Here is a 22,957-nt window from a genome sequence, read left to right as displayed (position 1 = left end):
CTCTGACGAAGTGACAGGTGGGTTTTCACGTCGTTTCTTCATGAGCCCCAAAGTCTCTTCCGAAAGGTTCGACTTCCTGCCCTTACGCTGCATGCCACAATATCTCGTGCCTTCTTCCCTGAGAATTCGAACTACATTTTCGAGGTTCTGGTTTACGTCCGTTGTGGTTTCCACGGCAGCGAATCGGTTCTCCAGGATTGACTGGAATGTTTCAGATCCCGCAATGGTTTGGAGCAGCTTTGGTCGGAGCGTGGACTTCATCAGACGGGCGCGCTCGGCCTTAAAATTGATATTCAGAGAGCCTCGGAGGAGTCGGTGATCACTACCGGTATTGAACCTGTTAATCACTGAGACGTCTCTGAATATATGCCTCTTGTCCGTCATTATGAAGTCGATCTCGTTTTTCGTCATAGTGTCGGGGCTTTGCCACGTCCACTTCCTTTGCGGCTGCTTCTTGAAGAAGGAGTTCATCAAGAAGAGCCCCTCCCGTTCGAGGAAGTTGACAAGCATTTGCCCCCTATGATTCCTGCTTCCAAGTCCATGGGGTCCTACTACCGATTCGCTGCAGTTCTGTACTCCCACTTTAGCGTTGAAGTCCCCCATGACAACGTTGTAGTGGGTTTTCGTGGTGAAGTGGAGGGCCCTCGATATGTCATCGAATAATTCTTCCACTTCATCGTCCGAGTGTGTCGAGGTCGGTGCGTACGCTTGCACCACCTTGAGGCTGTACCTCTCGGTGAGCTTTATAATGAGGTACGCTACCCTGTTCGACACACTGGAGATTTCCACCACGTTGTCAACTAGGGACTTATTTACCAGAAACCCAACGCCACCTTGGGATTGTTGGTCACCCTCTCGGAAGTACATTAGGTGGCCTGATTCGAGGGTTACGGTGTCCTCTCCCTCTCTACGGACTTCACATAGCCCTAATATGTGCCACCTAATTTTCCCAAGTTCTACCTCAAGTTGCGCTAGATGCGAGTCAAGCCGTAGCGTGCGTCCGTTGTACGTCGCAAGGGTCAGTCGGTTGTGGTGGCCTCCCGTAGCCCGGTGATTCTTAGCACCCCCCGTCCCGCCGTTACCATCGTCGCCACCATGACGAGGAATAGCGGGGCTGCCGGGAACTGGGGGCCGTGGCTTGCGTGTGTGCTGTATGTGGAGGTTGTGCCCATAATCGCCACGCTGGGCAGGCGGGTTGGCGATCGCAGGGCGTAGCTTCTCGCACCGGTGACGCTGCTGCTCGTCACCGGCCTGTGGTATTTAGCTACGCCTATTATGTTTATGGTTATACCGCCATCAGTCGGTCGCCAGAGCCTCGTTTGCTGGTCGGCAGGATGCACCACGGGCAGGTGAGGTTGGCTTGGGGCACTAAGGTGTAGTTTGCGCCCCCTTACATCCCATTAATGTATGTAAAGAGTGCTTATCTATACACATAATAAAATTGGAGTGTCTGTTTGTAATATTAAAATAGCCATTTTTTACTTAATGCATATGTATGTATAGACTGTACATATACCAAAATAACATTTTTTACAGCTTTTGTCTGTGTGTGACATAATAAGGAGTAACTTAGGCTACTTTTTTTTTGTAAAATTCTTGATTAGGAATTGTTACTGTAAAACTGATAATAATCGGATATTTATTTTTTTTTCAAACCAACCCATTTGATCAATTCCGCACACGTCACGAGCAAAAAGTATTTGACATGCAAATGAAGCGAGCAAAACCGTTTTTATGGTAACGAAGAATTAATTACCCTCCTCAACCCTACTTTGCTTGGCCTATAAATGCACACTTGCTTTCATATTATTGTGAATGCTTTCATTTAAAGATTTGTATTAGGCCATAAGGTTGTTAGACGTAGTTTTTGTTATATTTTTACTTTTTATTTATATTTTTTGTTGCTATTTTCCGACATGTTGAAGATTTTATGATGAAAGCGTGGAGTTAATACCCGTTGTCTTCCAGGCAGGATATATTACATACATATGTAATTGTATTTAACTAATATGACTGTATTTTTTAAATGTTGAAAAAGAGTAACTACTGAGTTTCTTGCCGGTTCTTTTTCATTCTTTCCGGTCCGGAAAGTAAATTCTATGCTTCACTTAATTGTTAAATGACAATTCAAAAGTGTTTGTAAAAGCATACTTGAATAAAGTCTACTTTGATTTTGATTTTGAATAGCGTTCTATTTCAACTTATTTATACCTTAATAAATTATATATCTAAAACTTCCATGCGAATCCTTTTGTCTATTAGTGAAAACCACATTAAAACCAGTTCAGTAGTTGTGGAGTTTATGGAGTACTTTTTATAATATGTAGTGATTAATAAAATATTATCTTGAAATTAAAGTGAAGTATTACACACTCGATACCACTCAGTATGTTATAATTAAAATAAGTTTTTGTAAAATAATAATTATAATAATTTTTCATATCAAATTTTAACATGATCTGTGTTGCAAAACATCAATGCATGCTTTTAATTATTGTCAGTTTTACGTATAGATATTAACTTGCTCTCCGAAAGTGGGTTAATTTACAATGACAATGCCCCCAGTGAAACGAATTTCTGTGTGATTGATATGAATATCTACAATATACGCGCTCATTCCAAACATGAATTGATTTTCCAGTGATCATTAAATATATCTCAACGGTATACTGTATCGAAAATAAAATAAAACGTGAATAGTTAATACTTCACTCAAAGTTTTAGAAGTCGCGGCTAATTTGTGTTGAATAAACGTGATTTCGTATGCGTAGGACGGAATATTAGATCATATTTAATATTAACAAAGGCTTACGCCGGCCAAGTTCACAGGAATAGAAGTATCTGTGTTGCCTTCACTTTTTAAAATCTCTTATTACGAATTTCTTAAACAGGTTTAGATTAATAAATGAAAGTATTATATATATATATATTTCATGACCGTTTTTTTATGTTATAAGTTGGCGCACGAGCGTAAGGGCCACCTGATGGTAAGTGGTCATCGCCCATAGACAAAGACGCTATAAGAAGATTAACCATCGCTTACATCGCCAATGTGCCACCAACTTTGGGAATTAAGATGTTGTATCCCTTGTGCCTGTAGTTACACTGGCTCACTCATTACTGACTCACCACTGAGTACTGTGTTTGACGGTAGAATATATGATGTGTGGATGGTACTCACCCAGTCGGGCTTGCACAGAACTTTACCACCAAGTAAATCGTTTTCTTTTATTCATCTAAGTTGATAAGATAATGCGCACTTTGTTCTTTACGTAAAAACATAACTCTCCTTACGACATATATCCACTGTCAAGCAATAGATTTCAGAATTGAAATTTGTTCACTCATAATAACAAAACGAAATACTAGAAAAACATAACCACTGAAAATGACACCTGATCGTCTTTTATTTTAAAAAAGAACAGATCTTACAATAAAATTATCAAATAAGTACATTAGTAATATGTACTGTACTTTATATACATACATATGTAGTTAAACCAGTTCGTGACTCGTGGAATTCTCTGTATTAAGTAAAGAGTAGTGCTATAGCAACGAAAACTTTCAGGAACCTACATTTGTAATACGATATAACAAACGTTTATCGTCTCTATTACTGAGTTTTCAACTGTATTGGACCGAAGTTCTTCCACGTGGCTTAAAGTGAAGTGTAAGAGTGAACTGGTAGAATTGTTCCAAAAGGTAAAATCGTTATGCTCAGAGATGGCCCAGTGGATGGATCGCGATCACCTTAACCGATGATTGCGGGTTAAAACCCAGGCAAGACTGAACTGAATATTCATGTGCTTAATTTGTGATGAAGGAAAACATCGTGAAGAAACCGGCATGTGTTTAGTTTCATAGAAATTCCGCCATGTGTATTTCACCAATCTGCATTGGAACAGCGTGTTGGAATATGTTCCAAACCTTCTCCTCAACAGGGAGAGGAGGCTTTAGCCCAGCAGTGGGAAATTTACAGGCTGTTATTGTTGTTGTAGTTATGCTCCATACAGGCGATTTACCCTCTCTTTCTCTTGTAGTGTCTCTATCTATGTACACGGTATTCTAAAATATATATTAAAACTTATTTCATAATTTTAATTCGCAAGGTACATAATAAAGTTACAAAATGTAAGTTTAACGTTAGAACCAATACATATTTTGGCACAACTATAATTTATCATCCATTGAAATGAGATTATCCCGGGTATAAATAACAACAGTTTCAAAATTCTTTATCTTTGTAAATAAAGCTGTGGGTTGAGTTCAAATTATCTTTATCATATAATATCATGTCAAAGACTTACTTACTATGAATCGCTCGAAGCCACCATTGTATGTTGTACCAAAAACATTTCTTTAAAAAAAAATATTAATATAAAGATAAAAATATATCAGCCAATAAAACCCTAAAGTATATCTATCAAAAAACAATACGAGAATACTTTAACAAATATGTTTTTTACAAATTACCTTTTACACAATAATATACTGGATCAATCAAGGGGCTCGCATCGCTTCTTTCTTTTGATTGTTGGGGCAAGGGCACCGTGGCTGACACCGGCTCCAAATATACCAATAACTATAACTACATGATATAATCGTTAATCGACTTTTAAGTAGTCTAATATTTTTCATTTCATTTAACTTAGGAAGACTCTAAAAAATATGTTGAATACGCAATTATTTTTATGACTTTTTCGTGCATATTCATTTGTTTTAAAATTGTGTTTTGTTTGAAGTCGGTTTTCTTTTTGTTAAAATTTTATTTATATTAGCTCCACTCGATCTCAGTTCGCACGGGTAAATTGTGATTTTTTTCTCGATTGCCAATAATATCGAATTGCAAAGTGTAAATTGTTAATAAATTTTAAAATGGATATTGATATACTGAGATAAACTCGAATTACATTGAAACTTTTTGCTACGGTAAACATTTTAGAGACTTAGAATTGTTTAAACAAAGTTATTATGTATGTATGTAGTATGTATCGCTTCACTAGACAAAACACCAGCACAAACAATTTTGACTATTACTTGTCATCTGATGCTTCGCTTATGTTTAAAGGTATCGTCGTCACGTGTTACTTATAGCTAATATCCTTGCTTACAGTTCAAGGTTATATCACACCAAATTTCATCAAATTCGGTTTTGTAGTTTGGTCGAGAAAGCGTTACAAACAACGAGACTCAGAGTTAGTCACGCATTTATAATATTAACATCGATATATTTGTCCTGAAACTATTCAAACATTTAGGTACAAAAAATTTGCATCCTGTAATCAACAAAACCCACTGCTGACCTATGGCCTTTGCTCTCCATTTGAGGAGAAGAATAGGAGGTCCATTGTAGTGTAGTGGACATTTAAACTAAAATAATTTAAAATTTCCAAATTAATATATAGAAATATAATTATTAGTAGAGTATATTCTACTTAAAGTATAGTATTATAAAATGCATGATGTTAAGTAAATCAGTACGTATAAACTAAGGATCATGACACTTTTATGCATTCTATCTCCTATCGGATCTAGTTTTATTCTAGACTATAACCCTGGCGAGATAAAAAGTATTACTGCTATACGACTTCAAGACAATAATATTGTTTTTTAGGTAATCAATGCTAAGGTCAAATTTACTCAGATTTTAAAAATAAAATACGACTTGCTTTCAAGTTTTAATTAGTAGTGGCTTTTGTAAATCTGTGTGGGTAGGTACCAATCATTTTTCAGGTTTTACCACCAAACAGCAATACTTGAAATCGTTGAGTTCCGGTTTGAAGGGTGAGTAAACCAGTGTTACTACAGGCAAGAGGGATATGAAATCTTAGTTCATAAGCTTGGTAGCCCATTAGCGTTGTAACGAACGATTAATATTTTTAACAACACCAATGTCTATGGACAGTGATGACCACTACACAATAGGTGGCACATTTGACGATAACCCGCTACATTAAATAAAAAAATATGGGCACCTGAATTTTTTTCAGCTACAAAATATAGCGTTAGTTAAGATTTTTTTCTTTGCTTAGTTAAGATATTTAGGTCTCGATTTTCAAGTGGTTTTTAGTGGTTCTTATTTTGTTGGTCGACTTACTAAGGAGAATGCATTCATCTTTTATAATATTTTGTAGGTTTAATTGATAGCTACTATGGAAAATATTTTTTAACTCGTTAACTAAGTTTGCGTTTTTGAGCAGAATGTGGTCTGATTTTATATAAGTTTATTTTATATGTGAATATATTTTTATTTCCATTTTTTATTTTCATCATCACAATCAAAATTTCCGAATTATATTTTTAATTATTATATATTATTTTTTGTGGTTACTCTGTTTGGTTGCGAAAACTTTATTGTTGTGTGCTAGTTACCTTCCCTGTTACTTTAAGGAACACAACTGGCCTTTACATTTTATCTTCGTAATATTTTGCTTCTGAATTCGATCGAGCTTTTCATGATTTTACGACAACTCTATTACGGATCACTATTGTTACGTTGTAGTCACTCTTGTCACCTTGATAGTAATAAATGTGAAGTTTATTCTTAAGATAAGTACAGGAAATTATGAAATATATATTGATACTTTTGCACTGTACTGATATTGTAAATATTCAAGGTATTATGTACGCTCATTTTTCTACCGTTTTGTAAATTTGTTATTTATTTAAATGTTTTGACAAAATTTTGTATAGATTACATTATTTTTTTAATGTAGATTCGAGATATTCAATGTACAAAATTAAACCTGTCTTTCTGTGTACGTTGTCATACGATCGTTACAGACTTTTTAATCCGAGAGAGACTATAAAGTTCAAATTGAGTACTCATATATGCAGTTGACCCAATTACAGGTAAAAGCGTTTTGTGAATTAAAAACATACGATTTTTAAAGCTTTCTTTTTAGTAACGAATATAGAAAATTCAAATAAAATGGATTCTTCGTATTACGTATTAAACTAACGTCTTGTCGAGAAAAACATAAGCAAAATTACATAATAATATAAATGAATAAATAAATATTAATTTGTTTAGGAAAAACACTCAGCTCCATTCTAATCCTCGTAATTCCCACTTTAATAATTATATTTAATTTATTAATTAAATGATTCGTTAACGTTTTTTTAAATAGTTTATAAAAGTTATGTAATTTAAAACTTAGTTAACCTTTTTTAACCGAAATTTCAATTTAAAATTAAATTTCTCTTATACGACCTCTTTAGTGCTCCATGGTTATATTCCAATTATTAAGTTACCCTTTGACTGGCTGAGCTGATAGTAGTGTTACTAGTGGAAGTGTGGGCCTTAGACTTACATGAATATCGATCATGAGATATTTCGAAAATATATTACTGCACATTTGTTTTAATTAGGTATTTGCTCTTCTTGCAGCATACGACACTCATAGTAGTAGGAAATACTTAGTACATTTATTAGTAATATCGGGTTCACCTCATATTACTGTATCTTAACATATATTTTTCCAACAGGAAGAGATTGTCTGCACTGCGGGCGCTAGGTAGAAAGGCTTGCGAATTCGCAGAAAAGAAGACTGGGAAGAAGGTGTCTACGCTATGCGTGTCTTCTCAGTACCCCGGAAAATTCTATAGCTTGGATTCCCGAATAAGTTTGTCAACTGACGGGGCTTCAAGGAAACAAGCAATCCCGTGACGCCCCCGAAAATAAGGATTGGGTAGCGCTGCTTTTTAATAGGTGTTCCGGCACATGCTTTCCGAGGCGGGGTATTCGCGTATCGTCACGGTTGTATGCGTGGGTATTGCAGTATACTAGGACACGCTATGTATTTTGGGTATTTACAGTTGCACTTGCACCCCCACTTCACCTGGGGGAAATATATCGACAATTCGCCTATTTTACGTAGGCACGGTCATCTTGGCTTTGTTGTCTTGTTGTTGTTGTTTCAGTCATGTCAGACGATATAGGACGAATATATTAATGTATGTAAAGAGTGCTTATCTATACACATAATAAAATTGGAGTGTCTGTTTGTAATATTAAAATAGTCATTTTTTACTTAATGCATATGTATGTATAGACTGTACATATACCAAAATAACATTTTTTACAGCTTTTGTCGGTGTGTGACATAATAAGGAGTAACTTAGGCTACTTTTTTTTTGTAAAATTCAAAACGCGTACAAGGTAGCTAGTCTCTTATAAAATTCTTGATTAGGAATTGTTACTGTAAAACTGATAATAATCGGATATTAATTTTTTTTTCAAACCAACCCATTTGATCAATTCCGCACACGTCACGAGCAAAAAGTATTTGACATGCAAATGAAGCGAGCAAAACCGTTTTTATGGTAACGAAGAATTAATTACCCTCCTCAACCCTACTTTGCTTGGCCTATAAATGCACACTTGCTTTCATATTATTGTGAATGCTTTCATTTAAAGATTTGTATTATTAGATTTGGTTGTTAGACGTAGTTTTTGTTATATTTTTACTTTTTATTTATATTTTTGTTGCTATTTTCCGACATGTTGAAGATTTTATGATAAAAGCGTGGAGTTAATACCCGTTGTCTTCCAGGCAGGATATATTACATACATATGTAATTGTATTTAACTAATATGACTGTATTTTTTAAATGTTGAAAAAGAGTAACTACTGAGTTTCTTGCCGGTTCTTTTTATATAGAATTTACTTTCCGGTCCGGAAAGTAAATTCTATGCTTCACTTAATTGTTAAATGACAATTCAAAAGTGCTTGTAAAAGCATACTTGAATAAAGTCTACATTGATTTTGAATAGCGTTCTATTTCAACTTATTTATACCTTAATAAATTATATATCTAAAACTTCCATACGAATCCTTTTGTCTATTAGTGAAAACCACATTAAAACCAGTTCAGTAGTTGTGGAGTTTATGGAGTACTTTTTATAATATGTAGTGATTAATAAAATATTATCTTGAAATTAAAGTGAAGTATTACACACTCGATACCACTCAGTGTGTTATAATTAAAATAAGTTTTTGTAAAATAATAATTATAATAATTTTTCATATCAAATTTTAACATGATCTGTGTTGCAAAACATCATTGCATGCTTTTAATTATTGTCAGTTTTACGTATAGATATTAACTTGCTCTCCGAAAGTGGGTTAATTTACAATGACAATGCCCCCAGTGAAACGAATTTCTGTGTGATTGATATGAATATCTACAATATACGCGCTCATTCCAAACATGAATTGATTTGCCAGTGATCACTCAACGGTATACTGTATCGAAAATAAAATAAAACGTGAATAGTTAATACTTCACTCAAAGTTTTAGAGGTCGCGGCTAATTTGTGTTGAATAAACGTGATTTCGTATGCGTAGGACGGAATATTAGATCATATTTAATATTAACAAAGGCTTATGGCCGGCCAAGTTCACAGGAATAGAAGTATCTGTGTTGCCTTCACTTTTTAAATCTCTTATTACGAATTCCTCAAACAGATTTAACTTATTTGGAGAGCAAGAGCGTTAGGTATTTTCATGATCGTTTTTTATGTTATAGGTTGGCGGACGAGCATATGGGTCATCTGATGGTAAGTGGTCATCACCCATAGACAAAGACACTATAATAAGATTAACCATCGCTTACATCGCCAATGTGCCACCAACCTTGAGAACTAAGATGTTGTATCCATTGTGCCTGTAGTTACACTGGCTCACTCATTACTGACTTACCACTGAGTACTGTGTTCGGCGGTAGAATATCTGATGAGTGGGTGGTACTTACCCAGGCGGGCTTGCACGAAGCCCTACCAACAAGTAAACCGTTGTCTTTTATTCATCTAAGTTGATAAGATAATGCGCACTTTGTTCTTTACATAAAAATATAACTCTCCTTACATATTATATATCCATTGTCAAGCAATAGATTTAAGAATTGAAATTTGTTCACTCATAATAACAAAACGAAATACTAGAAAAACATAACCACTGAAAATGACACCTGATCGTCTTTTATTTTAAAAAAGAACAGATCTTACAATAAAATTATCAAATAAGTACATTAGTAATATGTATTGTACTTTATATACATACATATGTAGTTAAACCAGTTCGTGACTCGTGGAATTCTCTGTATTAAGTAAAGAGTAGTGCTATAGCAACGAAAACTTTTAGGAACCTACATTTGTAATACGATATAACAAACGTTTATCGTCTCTATTACTGAGTTTTCAACTGTATTGGACCGAAGTTCTTCCACGTGGCTTAAAGTGAAGTGTAAGAGTGAACTGGTAGAATTGTTCCAAAAGGTAAAATCGTTATGCTCAGAGATGGCCCAGTGGATGGATCGCGATCACCTTAACCGATGATTGCGGGTTCAAACCCAGGCAAGCACCACTGAATATTCATGTGCTCAATTTGTGTTGAAGAAAACTCGAAGCCACCATTGTATGTTGTATCAAAAACATTTCTTTCAAAAAAAAATACAGATGAATTGATAACCTCCTCCTTTTTGAAGCTGTTTGAAAATATTACTTGTACACAACTAAATGGATATCAAATGAATATCGATATTATTGGATAGTATTTTAGATAAAAGTCTTGTATTGTATTATTATGAGTACAAATAGAAAATAAGGTGCCTCGAAAGACTCCTAATATTCGTCCAATCAGGTTTAAAGCTTGTGCTAGTAGTGGGGACGACAACTGGCCAATGGCACAGGATAGAAATATGCGCTATTAATGCTCCTTAGTTAAGTAGCTATTAATAAAATAAATGATACTGAAAATCCTTACATGAATTCAAAGCTATTTTATTTTTCTTTGATATTTGTTATTTTATTTACAAATAAGTTAGTTTATAAAGGTCTCAAAAGCACAAATGGATCATGTTCGGGACAATAGTGTGAATGTACCAGGAGAGCAGAACAATAGAGTAGCGTTAGTTGAAGGGTCACGATGTCTAGCCGGGGGCCGGGTATCGAGGGCAAAGGTGCTTTAGTTATTTACTTTGAAACTCGCTGTTAAAGGACGTATTATTGACAAAGTGACTTGGCACTGTAATTTAATGTGCGGCTATTTATTACATTCAAAATGAGTCAATTTATTCATTTCTGGGCATGTTTACGCCTACAATAAAAATACAGACGAATTGATAACCTCCTCCTTTTTGAAGTCGGTTGAAAATTCTATTTTGGTCAATTTTTTTTCTACATCTTATTTAATGAAAAGAATGTTTAAAAATATAATTATTAAAAAAATATCTGACAGTTTTTTATATGCTTTTCGTTTCCCTAGTCTCAGGTATTTATTGCTGGCAAAAAAATCTGTCTAAATCTCATTGTATTTGATAAGTAACTGTTAAATTAAATAATATGACAGAGAATTATCTCTGTCATATTATTTAATTTAACAGTGTTATGTAGAACAGGTTGTCAGTACGTGTATTAACACGTACTGACATACTGTTCTACATAACGTGTAATGGAATTCAAAATTACTTGAATTAAATGTATTTTACCAGAGGATTTATATTGATATAACCTGCGGCTTTACCTGCGCGAAATTTACAAAAATTACCTATATCACACAAACTGTCACCCTTCTTTTAACTCCAAAAAAATGTAGCCTTTGTTCTTCCCTGAGACTCAAATTATCTCCATGCCAAATGTCATCTACATCCACTTTAGCGTAAGAGATAACAATCAAAGTGAGGATAAATAGGCTCATAGAAGCACTTTTGAATAGCTATATTGCGTTGAAATGTTGAGCTATCATCACTTCTAAAAGTAGATTCTATTGAAAAGAACCTGCAATAAACTTTGTAGTTTTTTATTAGTAAAGTATAATTAAATTTATATGCGTATATTTAGCTTAGAGTTCAATAAATATTCAGACCACGCTTTTTTACTTTTATTGTAACTTGGTAGTAGTAGTAGTAAGTATTGGGTAATATGCCTTATTTATTATTATTTTTTATATAAGTTGTAAAAAATGCTAGCATTCTTGCCACCATTCCACGCGGTCAAGATTTATACAGAAACTAGTTTTATTTCATATTTGTATATTATTAAGCATTTAATGTTATTACTTCTTATGTTAGTAAATTATAAGTTTTAAATAGACCAAGTTTGAAATAACTATGAAATCTTATTATGGAAACAAATGCCGTGCCCAGGAAGGATGTATTAACTCTGCGAAGCCGGAAACTAGGTGTTATTAGTTTACCTTTCCTCGTGTCTGTACAATGATTGGCACGGTTTCTTAAAAAATCAAATCAAATCAATGTTATTCAAGTAAACTTCAAACAACAAAAGCAGCATCCCGATCCCGATGGCTATATTCAGGCGTTTTAGTCTAAAAAGTACTCTTTTAATGAATAATACGATATAAATTTATTAATTTAGTCTTAATAAACTTTTTAAATCTAGAAGAAATAAAGTTCTATATTATTTATTCTATTAAATATGTTAGTTAATGTCACTATGGTCTGTAATTGATAAATCACTTCCAATATTTCTTTATTTATTAGTAACAATATACACAATAATATTAAATAATTATAAATATTATTACGTTGGTTCTAATTATATAATATTTATATTAATTAAACAAAACCATAAATTAGAATTAATACGATTCAATTTATATATTATCTAACGCAAATTAAACTATATTAATTGAATATAATATAAACTACATCAATATATGTAGTATTACATATATGTTTTAATCACAAGACAGACTCGGTCTACAAAGATTTTATATCGAACTTGACTAATCGCAAACGATCTTCGATAGATAACTTTGTTGAACTCAATTAGAAAAATGTCAAATTTTACTCAAATATATAAAAAGCAAAATCCACCCTTATCACTAATAGCGATCTCTTAAAGGCAACCTCAGGCGTAATAAGATTAATCTCAAAGAAGGTCAGTGCAAATATATTATGTAAGACGTTATATATTTAAGATTTTTACGAAGAGTTTCTTAGTGTGAAATTAATTATATATACATTGTATTTAGTTACATTAAAAAATATTTTTTGTTAATACACATATGATATATACTATGAATCTCTTAATAACACACTAATTAAATTGAAATAAAATGAAAATACATTTAATTATTGGCAATATTGTAATTTTTTTCCCTTAGAATTTTTTAGACTCTTTTTTAATTAATATTTACTTATCACTTATGTTACTAATGATATAAGGCCTCTTTGATGTATGATTTTATCAATAGGCCGTTAAAAATCACCAAAAAACAGAGGAGACTAATCTCTAGAGTTTAATAACCTAAAATTCATCTGTCTAGACAATATATTAAAATAGTCAGACCATTTCTACATATGTTTGATATAGTATGTTTTGCTCGCGATTAAATCTCTTCTCGGAGGCCCATCCATCACGATCTTTGATATAATAGCGACCTTGGCTTCGGTCACAACTAAAATATGATCATCATTATTTACAACAACAACAGCCTGTAAATTCCCACTGCTGGGCTAAAGGCCTCCTCTCCCTTTTCGAGGAGAAGGTATGGAACATATTCCACCACGCTGTTCTAATGCGAGTTGGTGAAATACACATGTGGCAGAATTTCTATGAAATTTGTCACATGCAGGTTTCCTCGCGATGTTTTCCTTCACCGCTGAGCACGAGATGAATTATAAAGACAAATTAAGCACATGAATCAGCGATGCTTGCCTGGGTTTGAACCCGCAATCATGGGTTAAGATGCACGCGTTCTAACCACTGGGCCATCTCGACTCATCATTATTTAGTTATCCCTTTTATTTGGAGTCGGCAGCAGTAGCGTAGCTAGGTGAGGAAGGGCCCCGGTGCATAGAAAAAGAATCAGCCCCTCACCTCCTCTTTCCCATTCCTCTTTTACTAATAATTACCCTTTAAAGTTATAGATACCAAATAAGAAATCCTGTGCGCATGGTCGTGATCTTCTAGCTATAGAAGCTTAAGGTTTAGATTAGAGGGCCCGTTGAACTCCGGGGCCCTGGTACATTGCACCTACTGGCCCTATGATAGCTACGCCACTGGTCGGCAGAATGTTTACATTGCATAAAAGGATTAAGCTAAACTATTGAAGGTGCTGCCCGCTTGAGGACGATGAATTATTCTGTTAGCGGATTGGTATTTTGAATTTCGATGCGCTAATGAAAACAATCTTGAACTGTGTGGCTGGATCTATTATATTCTGATGATACTCAAACTTGTGAGTCAGAATTTAATTTTATAGACAAATACAATGGTGCTTCTGATCATGATTTAATGTTGTTAATTTTTAGTGTAAAATATTTGAATAAACTTCCGAATAGCTATGATAGGACTATTTAAGAATCACCGTTCATTGTACGAGGCCACTAATACATATATATATGTATATATATGGTTGAATAATTAATGCTTCTGCTCGCATTCTTTTTGCTGTTTCACGCGGTCATGATTTGTATCGAACCAAATTAGAATTCTTACTTGTGTATACTTAAGTCCTTAATTTAAATAATAAATTAATATTTATTTTGTAGTTTTGTATGATTGTAAAGCTAAAAGCCATCTCATGTGCTTAATTTGTGTTTATAATTTATCTCGTGCTCGGTGGTGAAGGAAAACGTCGTGACGAAACCTGCATGTGTCTTATTTCATCGAAATTCTGCCATATGTGCATTCCACCAACCCGCATTGGAACAGCGTGGTGGAATATGTTCTAAACCCTCTCCTTAATGGAAAAGAAGGCCTTATCGCAGCAGAGGGAAATTTACAGGCTGTTACTTTACTTACTTTAGGATTTGTGTTTTTCTTATATATGTCAAAATAAAATGTATTCATCAGCTTGTGTAATAGCGGACCATAAACAAGATCGTAGACGCCTTAACGGCCCGGACGTCTGGAAAGTAATAAAACAATATTAATGGTGCCCTCACTTGTTAACGCTTCACGGTAAATACAATAATATATGTATGTCGACGCCAGTTGATGGGATGGGGGCATATACGACGTGCAAGTTGAATAGAGAAGCTCCCTCAATAACAGTTGCGTCTACAAAGGCTATTATTGTTTCCGTTTGCAAAATTTTAAATTAAAATAGTTTGATATATTGCGGGATTGACTAACGAATGGTAAGTGGTCAACCCGGTATTGGTAATGTGAGAAATATTGCCCATTTGTTACATTGCCATTGCCCCATCGACTTACGACCTAGGATATACGATGTTACGCCCTTAATGCCTGCAAATGCTGATTCAGGCACTATTCTTACTGGAACACTAGATGTGTTATTAGGTATCGTTTGCTTGGTGGTAAGATTTGTGATGAGTGGACTATTCAATCTAACAAAGGTAACATTTATTAACATTAGTGGGTCTCCTGAAAACTTCGCAATTATTCGAAAGATTTTCGGAACCTATTTTGTTTTGATTTCATTTCATTATAAATTGCAAGTTACTCATTTACATTTGAAAATATTGTGACCTTATTTCATTGAAATTTTTAACGTCAAAAATTTTAAATTATTTCAGTTAGAATTGGAGTTTGTCGACAGCAATTTACTTTAATTTTGTTTTATCTTTTCCTTTTATTTTCTTATACAGCTCTAGTAGAGTACTTCTCTCTAAACGGTCAGTAACTTTCTTCTGCTATCTAAAATGAATTCTTTTTTAAAACGTAATAATTTAGTCAATTTCAATCAAAAATTTACTTTAATTTTCTTGACATCTACGGCTTTTCATAATAAGACTATAAGCGATTTGTTATGTGTAGATTTCGTCTCAAAAAACTGGGACAAAATTGGTTTACGCTATTAATATATAAGATTACCTGAAAATGGGCACGTTGGCAACGAAAACTAGCTTACTACTGTCAGGGAAATTGACTGATTCAATTTGAAACATAAACTTTCGAGAAAGACTAAAAAAGCAACTATTTTGTAGTCTACGATATTTCCAAATAAAATTGACGTATTGCAATTGAGACGCGTTGGTGTTATTACTAAGCAATTAACATAATAGATAATCCTGACAATTGGATACACCGACAGTAAGTGTTGTGGAAACCACAAATACACGACCATATACCTATACTATGCCAACACATACTATTGACCTCATACCTCGTGGTGTAATAGATTGATTGCTTTCCATAAAACCCGTTTATGTTTTTGCACCTATTAGGTGCGTTATATAATAATTGGTTTGATATAATATGATGATATTGGTTTACAGATTTTTATAAAAATAACTTTATTATAAAATACGTAGCTGGTTAGTAAAGTATTGGACATTGGCGCCACAACATTCCTTACATCGCCAATGCGCCGCCAAACTTTCTAACTAAGTTTACGTCTCCTGTACTTGTTTTGTACTGGCTCACTCACCTCTCAAAGGGGATAACAACAATACCAAGTATTGCTGTTTTGCGGCTATAGGATGTGTTGTCTTGTTGGATGGTATCTTCCTAGACGGGCTTTAACGAGGCCTTACCACACAGTAGAGAGTATGATTATACTTTTATATAAAGTAACGTGTGTAGCATATTAGTTTTTCAATTCTATTTTACACATCAGTGAAGATTGATTTACAAAAGATATAACTGTAGCAAGAAATATACTTATAATAAATAATTATTATAAATAGCAATATGTTACGAGTGTAACATTAGCCTTCAATACGGTGTTATGACATTTGATTCTAGATCATAATTTATATCAGATTATTATTGCATATTATGAATATAGCAGGAGCTATTGAATTTACTTTGTTATATACAATTATTATTCTAATTAATTGATAAATAATTTGTAAAACTGTAATTAATATTATTTTATATGGCATAGCATTTAATACTGGCATGTAACACTATTTCTTATTTTAAGTATGATTGAGCTGTCATTATAAAACAATTGGATGATAGTGGGGATTCTAACAAAAGATAGAGACACTGAAGCATCATTGTAAAACGACAATATTATTTTAGCCATCCTGAACTACTGAAATTACAAGTATATGAAGCAGTGGAATTTTTAAATATTTGTTTCTGCTCCCTAATATTAGGTTCTATATAGTTAGTTACTACATAATATATAGTTCATTTATTGAGACAGACTTCATAACATTACACGGTCCACGGAGGCGGAACGGAAACGCTTTACGCGAGAGAAGCCAGGATAATAATAAAATGTTATTACCTTTTTTACATATTTATTAAACTTGAAAGTATAATAAGTATACAGGGAGGATACTATAATTAACATCTTTCTGTATTCAGTAACAAGTCGATGACTAATTAAAGTTTCTCGGTGAGTAAACGAGCCGAGAAGTTGCCTCGACGTATTATTAGAAACACTTTGTGCGATGATCGAGAGTCAGCGCTTTTATAGATAAATAATGCATCTTTTATCATCAATCAATAAGACTTTCTCACTAGTTTTCTTAACAAATAATATGTTTTTATAAAAACAATGGATCTGATATCGTCTTACATATTCTGCTTTTTAAAGTATTTAATATTATTTATTAAGGAAAATGTTAATAACAATTAATAAAAACGACAATCAACCCCAAGATTATGATCAAATCGATTCGTAGATTAATTTTTTTGATCATACTATACCCCATAGCACAAAAAAGCCAAAACTTTATCTTTTAAAAAGCAGCGAGCTTATCTCAAACGCCTTTCCGCACCTCGATAAACAATATAGCTATAATTGTTTTACATAATACAACATTTGCTTAAATGTTCTCATAAATAAATGTTTATAGACAATAATCGTCTAAACATTTCACAAGTCATTTATTTTAATAATAGTAGCAAAGAACCAAATTAATAAAGAAATTATAAACATTCCTATTTACCCCTCCCTTTAAGCTTATCCTGGTCTAGGGTTCAGGATCGATCATGCGACTTCTTACTTCGCTAAGCGTCTCTTAAACCATTACACTAATGATGCTTTTAATTCTCAAAATCTATATTTTTCAACGGCTAAAACAAACGAACATCTGTTTAATCTTTTAAATAATACAGTAAAGCGTTTTATTCTGAATAAAATGTGAAATCAAAGCAATTGAAAAATATTTTACACAGATATTTAAATTTAATTGAATTGTGACTGCAATAGCAACCCTTAACGAAACATAATATTATACAGTAATTGAGTCCCGTTCAGTGAAGTTTTTATTGTTATAATGAGTTTTTTACTGGCTAACTAATAGAAAGAAAGAATATTTAACATAATATTTTATGTTTATAATTAAGTTAAGTAGCTGTTGTATATTGTTCCTTAAATAAATATAAAAACTTTTTCGTCCTAATCTGAATTCAAGATAACAAAACATACGGAAAAATGGGCATCCTAATTGCAAGCACTTCCTTACTCGGCTAATGAGCCGGCCTCCATGAGATTAAAGTGTTATGCCCTTTGTTCCTGTAATTACATTGAATCACTCGCCCTGTAGGTACGTTTGAAAATTCATAAATTAGTCGTAATTACTCACTAAAAGTTTATAATTTTATATAGGAAACAATCGTTGATTTTCATGCAGGATATGCAATAATATTACCAACAAAAAAGAGTTACTATGGAAATAATAATATTATGGTAATAATTTTGATTTAATTGTAATATAAACGTAAATAGATTATATTCAAATATGATTTCATTGTTGATTCTTAAACACTAGCACAGATCCCAACGAGCTAACACTTACTTTACCGATAGATTTCACTTTTATCATATTATATGTAAATTAACTTTAGGAGCGCCAACGAGCAAATGAGCTAGTTGATGGTAAGTGGTCACGTTCGCCCATAAGCACTGGCGCCGTAAGTCATGTAAATAACTTCTTTCATCATTAATGCGCACTTAACTAGTGCATCAAAAATGTACTCTTAACGAGACTGGTTCATTCGAGATTTAACGGAGGTACTGCAGCGTAAAATACTGCTGTTTCGTGGTAGAATAACTAACGAGGTGGTACTGTTGTTCTTCTGACCTGTATAATGCCTCAGTTAAATTCCGAACACAATATGACTTACATCAGATCTGATTCTTATCTTACATATCATCTATTATTATCATTTGTTTTATTAAGGATTCTTATTTTATTAAGAATTTATATTTATATCTATATTAAATAATCTGAAGTCTTAAAACCAACTGCCCTCAAAGCTAAATCGCGCTGGGTGAAGCCACAAGAAACAGATAGTAATTTAATATCTTTAACGTAATAGTTACATCATTCTCAAGATTGTTCCTTAAAAGGGTTCCCCGAAATCCTATCAAATTATTTTATGATAAAGAGAAAATTGATAAGAATTTTTCAGCATTAATGAAATTCAAACCTGTCGTTCGCGTTCAGGCAACACGTTAACACTTTTAGCGCAGACAAAACTAGGACAACCTATATTCTGGCTGATTATTTTTAAATTTTACCGTTCCGTCTTCCCACGGGTATATTCTATAGTTTGAGTAATTAAACAAGCAATTACAATAATTACTGGTCATTAACGCTCTATATTTACCAGAAATAAAACAGATATTAAAAAAAAACAAGAATACTAATTACTATAAACATGCTTTTGCATTGATAATAAATATCGTGAAAGCAGTGTATCTAAGAAGACCAAAATCTTTTCTGCCTGGCATTTCTTAATCCCAGCCGTTACCAGAGACTGCCTTCCGACTATGTTTACTCCGCTTTGCTCGGTCTTAAGTGTCTAAGAAGACCAACTATTAGCTAAAAAAACAAATAATAGTCGAACATGTACAATCATATAAATTAAAGTGTGAGAACAATATTTACAGTACACAAAAAAATGCTTAATTTGCATCGATAAGAATATTTTATGGAGCGGCACGATTTCATTTTATTAGCCCGTGACAAACACGTGAAAACCTTGCACTTGGCAAGAATCTGTTTGAAAACATTATATATAATATATTTGAGGTTAATAATTTGTACTACGTTATGTAAATGGTAATGTAAATTACTGAAAAAAATTAAAATTATTTGTGTATAATGTTAAGTTGTCAGTTATAAGCTGTTGATACCAAATGTAAACATTTTATTTACTAAACATAATCCATATAATATATCAGTTATCTGAAATACGATTATCTCTGGCTCAATGCCGGGAACGAAACACATGGCTTTGATATCGAAGAGATCCGCGTACAATGTGATACCACACGTTTAATATCATTGAAAGAGATAGTCAAAGAATGCTTTGAAAGGAATAAATAAATTACAAAGAAAGAGATTACAACTTGTAATACAAATATAACCGATATCGTGCTTATGATGTAAAGTAAAAATATCATTACTATTACATTACATTCATATACCATTGTAATTAACTAATATGTTTGTATTTTTTAAATGTTATGTTATGTTCTCGGTAGAATCTAATTTCCGAACCGGTGGTAGCTTCACTTAATTGTTAAATGATAATTCAAAAGTGTTTGGAAAAGCCCACTTGAATAAAGTTTGTTTTGATTTTTATTTATGAAACAAAGTCGCTTTCTTTGTCCCTGTATCTCTGTGTATGCTTAAATCTTTAAAATTACGGAACGGATTTTGATGCGGTCTTTTTTGATAGGTAGAGTAATTCGATAAGAAGGTTTTTCTATATAATACATGGACAATATAGTGAAGAAACACTGATACTTTTAGAAGTTTGTAATGTGATGTCGCAAAATAAATAAAGTCTATGGTATATTTAGCATCAGCATTACACGCGTGTGAAGCCGGGGCGGGTCTCTAGTAAAATTAAATGATGAATAAAATCATTATTAAAACATCGTTAATATCAGCTATCCGTTATAATTAGAGAATAATCCTGAGACACTTTATTACATATAATTAACAGTCTGTAAATCAGTCACAACGCTAACGCCTTCTCCATTTAAGCAGAAGGTTTCAGCTTTTTCCATCACGCTGATCCATTGCGAGTTCATAAATAAGTGGAAGATTTTAATTTATTGCTGAGCACGAGATAAATTGGTAAATTATAAATGCTATTTTACAAACATAACATAATGTAAATTAATATTTACAACATATAATCTGTATAACGATCAATCTCGTAATTATCCACAGAATATAAAGCAAAGTCACTTCCCGCTGCCTGACGTTTAGATCTTTTAAAATCAGCAAACGTTATTTTAATACGGTTTTCATCGTTGAACAGTGATTCAAGAGGAAGTTTTTATGTAAAATTTATGCATTGTATAGCAGAGAAAAGCCGAGAATTTTTCTTGTTATTTAAAAGATGTACATAATATTATATATAATACTCTTATAAAATATACCGTTATTTAGTCGAGTCGGTTATGGAGAATTTATTTTTGCATACGTATAAAACTTGTCTCATATAAGATGTTTCCGTTGCGTTCCTTCAAATATTACATCTCCGAAGTAACTTAAAATTACTTAGATTTGATTCCTAATATTTCGATTATTTATTTGAACGTGACATGAAATTCTCCCAATATATTTGTAATGTTAGTAACGGCATAGTTCATTTGAAGCTGTTATTATCTTGATTGTATGAGAGATTTAATGCGAGCAATAGAGCAAATGAATAAGCATATTTTTAATATTAGAAAGTTATGTCAATCGATGAAATTATCCCTGCATTTAAAATTTCAAGAAAACTAAAAGCATATTTATCTTTTTATCCATAGATCGATAAGATTATTTGCAATACTTGGTAGGAAATCTTCCTTAATGACCTTAATCGATGTATAATCTCTACCGCTTAATGAGTTGTTGGGAGAGCTCTCCAGTGGATCTGCTGACGAAACAGGCGCGTGATTAGGCTTGTTAGTGTGTATATATTACTTAGACTAACTGTACAAAATAACTCATAGTAACAAATTGACTCATCTGTGGGTTGATAACAATGAGCGGCGAGTAAAACCACTTTAATCTAATAACAACCTTATATCTCATTCGCTGATCAGGGATTTAAGGAATATCAATAACAATAGGTAGAAATAGAAGTCAAATCTACCCACTATATGCGCAAATAGTCAAATGGGCTATGTTTTTATCTGAATGTATTATAAACTCCACCCAAATATTTTGACAAGGTATTTCGTTAATTTTTTTTTTCAATATAAATATATTAGTAGCAATTTGTACCTTCTAATTTTCGACGGTATATTTCACGAAATTAGAAATAGTGTATCAATATTCCACACATAATCTAATTCTGATCGAAAGTCAGGAAAATTAAGTATATAATATTTTATACTCATAATATAATGATCTACCGATTACAAAACGCCCCGATAATAAATTAAAAAAAAAACGAATTTTTTAGACATTTTAGTTCTTATAATTAATATTTCGTAATTTATTAGAAAAATAATTGAATACATGAGTAACATAATATATCAGTAATTGATACATGCTTAACATGCAAACATTAAATTAAAAATTCATACCTTCGAAAACGTGTACCTCAGTATAATATGGAACTTTAGGGAATTTAAACTGCGATCACTATTATTATTATTTAACAATTGTAGCTAACATGTTACTTGTTAAGCAATTTAATCTATACCGAAAAGTTGAAATATTTAATAGTAGCGTGTTCAGGGAGGAGGTCGTAGCAACACGCGCGCTACGGCGTAGCTCGCGACGGACTGGGGCGGGAGACGAGACCTGTAGCTCTGCGGTTGCAACTGGTAATCTTCATTTAGTCGAATCGTGTAATTATCTCGTTCTGCATATATTTATTGCTGCATTTAGCAGAATTATTCTAATATTACAAGGTAATATTAGAATAATTATGCGAAGATACATTAGCGAAGATACATTAAAACTGTATGAAGTTGTTTAATTATCGTTATTAATTAAGGAAAAATGATATTATAACATTCCATATATAAATTAAATAAGAACGCGTATTATTTTATTAGTATTTTTTTTACGAAATAAAAATAAAAATAACTAAATATTGCTTAAG

General features: G+C 32.8%; 1 protein-coding gene across 1 annotated transcript in view; it reads right to left on the bottom strand.

The window, feature by feature from the left end:
* The window catches only part of LOC124534763 (ankyrin repeat domain-containing protein 29-like), a 65,467-nt gene extending 42,850 nt beyond the window's left edge, over window positions 1-22,617 (bottom strand). The window contains exon 1 of the mRNA XM_047110775.1: window positions 22,434-22,617. The gene's annotated coding sequence lies outside the window, so the exon portion shown is untranslated. The remainder of the gene's footprint in view (window positions 1-22,433) is intronic.
* Between the last annotated feature and the right edge of the window lie 340 nt (window positions 22,618-22,957).

This window comes from Vanessa cardui, chromosome 13, assembly GCF_905220365.1.
Source record: "Vanessa cardui chromosome 13, ilVanCard2.1, whole genome shotgun sequence".
Taxonomy (NCBI): Eukaryota; Metazoa; Arthropoda; class Insecta; order Lepidoptera; family Nymphalidae; genus Vanessa; species Vanessa cardui.
This window is presented reverse-complemented; position numbering and strand designations above follow the sequence as displayed.